This window comes from Lepus europaeus, chromosome 16 (assembly GCF_033115175.1).
Source record: "Lepus europaeus isolate LE1 chromosome 16, mLepTim1.pri, whole genome shotgun sequence".
Taxonomy (NCBI): Eukaryota; Metazoa; Chordata; class Mammalia; order Lagomorpha; family Leporidae; genus Lepus; species Lepus europaeus.
Window position 1 is genome coordinate 49,352,212 of NC_084842.1, and position 7,926 is coordinate 49,360,137.

Below are 7,926 nucleotides of genomic sequence, written 5' to 3' on the forward strand. Positions count from 1 at the left end.
CTGGGAAAGCAGCGGAGGATGGCCCCAGTGCTTGGGCCCCTGCACCAACATGGGAGAAGCTCCTGGCTTCAGTCTGGCCCAGCCCTGGCTGCTGCAGCCATCTGGGGTGTGGACCAGCAGATGGATGATCCCTCACTTTCTGTGTCTCTTCTCTCTATATATAATTCTGCCTTTCAAATAAGTAAAATAAATCTTTTAAAAACAATTGAACACACTGCACTGTGATACCTCTTTCCTTACTGCTAACCACCTGTACCACCCCCTCCATCCCCCAAGTGTTTATTAGTTATTTCTTCTCTTTCTGATTGGTTTTTAAAATTTTGTTCACTTTTTTAATTTAAAAGGCAGAGAGAGAGAAAGAGAATGAGAATGAATCAGAATCTCTTCCATTTGCTGGTTTACTCCCCAAATGCCCTGAATACCCAGGACTGACCATGTTGAAGCTGGGAACCTGGAACTCAGTTTGGGTCTTCTACATGGGTGGCAGGGATCCAAGTACTTGAGCCATCACCAGTGCCTCCCAGGGTTCTCATTAGCAGGAAGCTGGATCAGAAGTGGAGCTGGGACTTGAACCAGCTGTCCTAAGTGGTATCTTGCCAAATGCCTGCCCATAGTGATTGATTTTATGATTTAAAATAATATACATATCAAAGAAGGAGACACTCTTCTCTGAAGGGAGAAGAGAACATCCACTTTGCTTATGGCCATGTCCAAATACTGACGGAGTCTATGGTCACAAAAGCCTTGTCATGGCAGCCCATGGCAAGAGCCTTGGATGATCACTGACATCATAAAAAAGAGTGTTAATTGTTAAAGGAACAACAGTAGTTACTGTGCACTTGCTCCCCAGGTGGGACCTCTGTCCCTGTTGAATTGTAATATGAGAATCAACTGCAAATTCTCTCCCCAAACTGTACTCTATATGTTGTGTGTGGGCGTGGGTGTAAATTGTGGAAGTCTATGATTAGCATAGAGTTGGTCCTCTGTATATAAAGGCATATTTTTTTTTAATTTTTATTTTTGACAGGCAGAGTGGACAGTGAGAGAGAGACAGAGAGAAAGGTCTTCCTTTTGCCGTTGGTTTACCCTCCAATGGCCGCCGCGGTAGTGCGTTGCGGCCAGCGCACCGCGCTGTTCCGATGGCAGGAGCCAGGTGCTTCTCCTGGTCTCCCATGGGGTGCAGAGCCCAAACACTTGGGCTGTCCTCCACTGCACTTCCTGGCCACAGCAGAGAGCTGGCCTGGAAGAGGGGCAACCGGGACAGGATCGGTGCCCTGACCGGGACTAGAACCCGGTGTGCCGGCGCCGCAAGGCGGAGGATTAGCCTGTTGAGCCACGGCGCCGGCCATATAAAGGCATATTAAAAATGAACCATAATGAAGAAGGAGATGGGAGAGGGAATGGGAGGTGGGATCGGAGCTGGGGGGGAGGTTATGGGGGAAAGAACCACTATATTCCTAAAGTTGTATCTATGTAAAAATGTATTCATTAAATAAAAATTAAATAAATTGATTAATTAAATAATATACATTTAATTTGTTAAAATTTATTTATTTATTTATTTGAGAGGCAAAGAGATACAAAAAGGAGGAAAGAGCTTCCACCAGTTAGTTTACTTCCAAATGTGCGAAACAGCTGGGACAGGGTCAGGGCTGAAACCAGGAGTGGTGAACTTAATCCAGGTCTCTCATGAGGGTGACAGGGACCCAACTACTTAAGCCATTACCTGCTGCCTCCCAGGGTCTGCGTTAGCGGGAAGCTGGAACACTAATGATGCAAGAAATTGAACCCAAGCACTTCAATATGGGATGCTGGTATTTCTTGGCCACTAGGCCAAAACATCAACCTCTAAAATAATATACTTAAATCTTTATATCTTTGTCAGTTTTAAACAGTATCTACTGATATTTCTTTAAAGATTTATTTTATATGATTTGAAAGGCAGAGAGAGAGAGAGAGAGAGAGAGAGAGAGAGGAATCTTCCATCTGTTGATTGATTCACTCCCCAAATGGCTGCAATGGCTGGGGCTGGGCAGGCTGAAGCCAGGAGCCTGGAACTCCATCTGGGTCTCCCACATGGGTGCAAGGGCCCAAGCACTTGGGCCATATTCCAATGCTTTCCCAGGCTCATTAGCAGGGAGCTAAATGGGAAATGGAGCAGCTGGGACTCGAACCAGCACTCCTATGGGATGCCAGCACTGCAGGAGGCAACTTAATCCACTATGCCACAGCACCGGCCCAATATTTATTGATACTTTATGATACTCTGTCATTAAAGTCTGTCATTTGAGGGAGAATTTCCCAAATACTAAAGTAAGCCTCTTTTATTGTCCTTGATGCAATTTTCCTTCTTTTTTAGATGCTTCATTTTCAATTTTTATAGAATATGTCATTGTGTAATTTATTCCCCCATGTATGTATGTATGTATGCAAGGGGAGCTTTCATTGGCTTTGAAATTAAATTTGGAATAACTAGACAGAAATGAACTTTTTCTATCATGTTAGAAAACTCAACAAAAGGCAACACCCTTCAGTGTAACCCAAATGATATTTATAAAATTAGTTTTAATGAAGTGTAAATAACACTCATAAAAGTCACCCATTTAAAGTGAAAAATTATGGGCCAGTGGTGTGGCGTAGTAAGTTAATAAGCCTTTGCCTGTGGCGCTGGCATCCCATATGGGTACCAGTTTGTGTCCCAGCTGCTCCTGTTCCAATCCAGCTCTCTGCTAAGGCCTGGGAAAGCAGCAGAAGATGGCCCAGGTCCTTGGACCCCTGCACCCACATGGAAGACCAGGAAGAAGCTCTGGCCCCTGGCTTCGGATCAGCTCAGCTCTGGCCATTGCAGCCCTTTGGGGAGTGAACCAGCTGATGAAAGATCTCTCTCTCTCTCTCCCTCTTTGTCTGTAACTACCTCTCAAATAAATAATTGTTTAAAAGTGTACAGTTCTGAATCTGTACAAATATACATACCACTAAATTAAAATTTAGAACATTCTCATCATTGCAAAGAGTTTCCTTTGGCTTCTTTCAGTTCAATCTTCTTACAGCACCCCCAGCCGCTGGCAAGCACTATTTACTTTCTGTTACTACAAGTTTGATTTGTCTAGAGGTCCATATATATGGAATTAAACAGTGTGTATTATTTCATGTTCAGCTTCTTTCTCTTCACACAGTGCTCTTATACATAGGCTTTTGGTTGTTTCCAGTTGGGAGTTAATATTCAGTAAAGCTGCTAAACAGGTTCAAGTATTTTTATGGTCTGACAACTGCTGATCTTTTTACTCTCTCGTTTTGCCTTTTCCAGAATGTCTTACAGTTGGAATCGCACAGTATGTGCGTTTTTCTGATTAGCTCATTTCACATTTCAAGTCCCTCTGTGTTTTTTTTTTAATATAATAACTCATTTCTAAAAAAAAAAAAAAACCTCATTTCTTTTGTAGCACTGAATAACATCTCATCATCTAGACGTCCCATTTCCATGAAGTCCAATGTCCTGAGTGTTTTTTCATGGATCATACTGTTGGTGTTATATCTAAACAATCATCACCAAATCCAAGATCATCTAGAATTTCTTGAGTGATCTTCCAGGAGTTTTCATTTTGCATTTTTAAAAAATATTTATTTATTTATTTGAAAGGCAGAGCTACAGAGAGGCAGAGGGTGAGAGAGAGAGAGAGAGAGATATTCCATCCACTGGTTCACTCCCCAGATGGCCCCATCAGCTGGAGGTGTGCTGATCTGAAGCCAGGAGCCAGGAGCCTCCTCTGGGTGTCCCACACGGGTGCAGAGGCCCAAGGACCTGAGCCATCTTCTAGTGCTCTCCCAGGCCATAGCAGAGAGCTAGATAGGAAGTGGAGCAGCTGGGATTTTGAACCGGTGCCATATGGGATGCCAGCACTACAGGCAGTGGCTTTACCCTGTATGCTACAGCATCGGCCCCGTTTTGCATTTTACATTCTGCTCTATGATCCATTTAGAGTTAATTTTGGGGAATTATGTAAATTTATGTGTTCAGATTACTTTTTACTTATGGATGTTCAATGTTTGCAGCATTCACTGTAAAGACTACCCTTTCCCAGTTGAATTCTTTTGCTGTTTTCTCAAACATCAGTTGACTATGTTGATGTTAGTTTGTTATTCACATCACTACTGATATATAAGCAAATAATTAAGTTTTTCATAATTAACCTTGAACCATGTTTCATGTCTTTGGGAAAATACTCCCTAACCTGGTAACATTAAACTTAGCAATTTTGTTTCTGGTGTTCCCACTTTCTCATCCTTTCACTCTCAATTCTTAACTAAGAAATGATGTGGAAGGAATCATGGAATCAGACATTGGCCTTCGGCATTCTCTAATGAAACCATTAGTTGACAGAGGACTAGGGCCCCATCTGTCTCAGCATTGTTAGGATGGTATAGCTAGACATGGTGAGCCTCCTGATAAAATGAACTACACAGCACACACATCACCTTACCAGAAAAAGGTGAACCTGAGTCTAACGGAACCTCTAGAGTTAACTCCAAAGATAGGATTGAGTTTAAAAAAATGCAATCTGTGCTCAGTTTCTCATAATACACATTCCATGAACCTTTTGTAGATCACTCATGTACATAGATTCCAAGTTTCTTTGCACAAAAATAAACTCATCTTTTAATCCCATCTTCGACAAACTATTTGAAGCCCTGTAGTTTAAGAAATATAGATACAGAGGAAAAGTTATGAACCATTACCAAGAAGCAAGTCTGAAAGGTGGACCATTCTATAGGCTTGGTTTTACAAATCAATGGCATGAAAGGAACCAAAGTTGTGGGGAGGGACTCTTACTTAAAAAAGGAAACTTAAGGGCAGAGTAGCCAGGAGTTCTGCTCATTGAGGAACTTTATTTGTATCCTGAGGGGGACAAACCAAGCAAGAAGCTCTTTTTGAGATGGTTGTTGGAATTTGATTATGGATTGAATCAGATAGCTGGATGGTTAGATACTATAGAATTAGTGTTAGTTTTGTTAGGTGTAATACAATGGCATAGTTGTTACATGAGATATAATATCTCCACGTTTTAGACACACATGCAAAACTTGGGGAGGGGAAATGATTTGCTTCAAGTCATTTGTTTCATTTCAAAGCCTCACACATTTATTTAACAAAACGATTTGTTTTCTAAAACTTCAATGAAGAAACAGTTTAAGATAATTGTCAAAATCTGGGTGATGAGTATGTGAGTTCATTATATTCTTTATTTTAGTATATTTTGAAATATTTTATATACAAGTTTTAATCTAGAAAATCATCTCTTTGCCATCCTTCTTGGGTCTGGTTGATGTTTTCTCGCAGGTGGAGGCGATTTCTTCTAACCAAGCTCACACAACTTTGTACCTAGGCCTCTCTTCTGTATGTAATCTGCCTACCTTGAACTCTGAGGCACTTCTTGTCTCTTACCATGAGGGCAGATGTTTTTGCTTGTTTCATGTCTGTGTTTGCTGCTGTACCTGACACAGCAGATGGCTGACAGTGACTGAATGTGAACAAACAATAGAGTATAGCACTCGAAGGGCCCTCCCGGGGGCTGCTGCATGTTCCCACGTGGAGGGATCACTACTAGGGTGAAGGTGAGGGAGCCCCACTCAAGGTGAGTTAGCCTGAACTTGAATTGACACGTGAAAAATGGATTTTAGTCCAAGTTCTTTAGCTTCTTTTAAATCGCGGGTCATAGGCCAGTCATGGTACTTTGTGCTTCTATAAAATCGGGCATAGCACTAGTGGGTTTATGCTGTGAAGAGACTTGGAATGCCTGGATATTAGCAAAAAGCTCTGTGAGGGGTCTCGGCGATGGGAAGTGGATGTCTCATCATGGCTGCCAATTCCCAGGATGAGTTCCTTTGCCAATTGGTTCACTTGTTCTACCTGGATACACCTGTACCTGGCAGATACAGTCAGAAAAGTCAAGCTTTCAGTTAGTGTGATATGGCAAGGTCTCCAGATCCCAGCCATAGGAGTCCATGTGACCTGCATTTGTGGCTGGCACCACAGTTCATAGCTGCGTGACCTTTGCAAGTTGCTCATGTCTCCAAGTCCGTCTCACTGTCGAGAGGAGGTGATAATGCCTGCCCTATGGGAACTGCAATCATTGGGTAGTTGCATAAGTGGAATAACAGTGAAATTTTTATTAGAGGCCACTGTTCTAAGATGTACCGATAGAATATAAAAGCTAATTCCATCCTTACAACATTCTAGAGGCAGAAATACGAATATTCCCGGACTAAGGGACCAAAGTGTTAAACAGCTTACCAAAAGACACACAGCACGAAACACCAAGCCACAGATTCGATCTCAGCATGTGTGTGCCATGCAGTGAGGCCCCTCAGGAACAGGGCACTGCGGGCGGGCTGTGTGGTCCAGCTTGTAGCACACAGTAAATGTGTAACACATGACAGCACCCACGACTCAGAATAAACCAGAGTCGGATGGAATTTTACGTCATGAGGCCATCTGCACCCCGGGCCTGACATCATGGGTGAGATGTTTTTTTCCACCAGGAGTTCCCCAGGCTGTAAAATAACCCGCTTGGTTTCTGAAACAGTCAGCGCTGGCTGAAAAACGAGGCGTGCTCTACACATCCCCACGCCCACGGCGGCTCAATACGCACGTTGCTTTGTCCCCTGCCCATGATCACCACCACTGACCCCCACCCCCGGCTCCCAAAACCCAAAAGAAATAAAGGAACCCCACTGGCACCGGGGACCACCTTTGCATAAAGCGCCGAGGAGGGAAAGTATTGCTCAAGTTCCACAGGCTGCCCTCTAGCTCATATTTATCTAGAAATATGTGCGATTATTTTGTGTCGATCAAAACTAAAACTTAGAAAACAAAACTAATTTGTTTGGTGCCTTATTTGTTCTTTTGCCACCTTTGCCCTGTTGAGTTTGCCTGACAACCATGGGAATGATGTGCAGGTTGTGACCCAGACCTCTATAAAAACCTATATATTTGCTCATAATGTGTCAACCACCCCAGACATTTCCCATGTGCTGAGTTTAAACGTGAGCACTTCAGCTGGTGAGTGAGCGCTGGTAACCATCACAGGGCCAGGGGTAGGGAGCGAGGGTGTGGCTGCTGCCCACCTGCCAATGGCTCGGCTGCGGTGAGACAAGTGTCTTTATCCAGGATGTAGTGTTTGCAGAAATGTTTCAAAACTTTGCTGTCTTTTCCCCTTACTTCACACAAACAGTCAAACAGTGGTTGGAAGTAAGCCCATGGTTGTGGGCGAGTGCATAATTAGAAGGCATCTGTGCGAGGCTGGAAACAGAGCGTGAAGATGGGCCAAACAGGCAAGAGAAAACTGCAAGGCGGGGGGCCAGGTTTCCTCCTGCAGAAGAGAAGCGCCCCTTCCCAAACAGCACTGCCTGAGTTTTTAAGCGTCACCTTTGAGGAGGCTTCTTCAGGAAAGTCTGGTATAGAAACAGGGACTGCTTCCTCTCTCGCATCGGGGAGGAAGATGAGCCTAGAGAGACTCAGGGGTCTGCCCCAGTTCACACGCCCAGTAAGTGGTTCCTTGAGCCACCTCGTACCCAGGCTGGATCAGGGAGGAGGGAAAAGGCTGCCCAAGTCTCTGCCCCAAATCCCAGACCTCCCAGCCCAGCAGCTCCACCTGAGCTCCCTCCAATGGAAAGAGCATGGCAGAGCAGGCAGCAGTCCCGCAGGGCAGGGGGTCTGTATGTGACCATGACCTGCAACTGAAAGGAATGGAGCACAGACAGGGCCACACACGCACCTGCTTTGGGCAGTGAGCTCGGGCAGCACAGGAGGCGGACGCCGCCTTCCAGCTCCTGGTTCTGTCACCTTAGCAAGTCACCTTGCCTCTCTTCCTTCAGCTGTAAAATGAGGATAACTGTAGCCAAACTAGCGATGCTGTCATGAATATC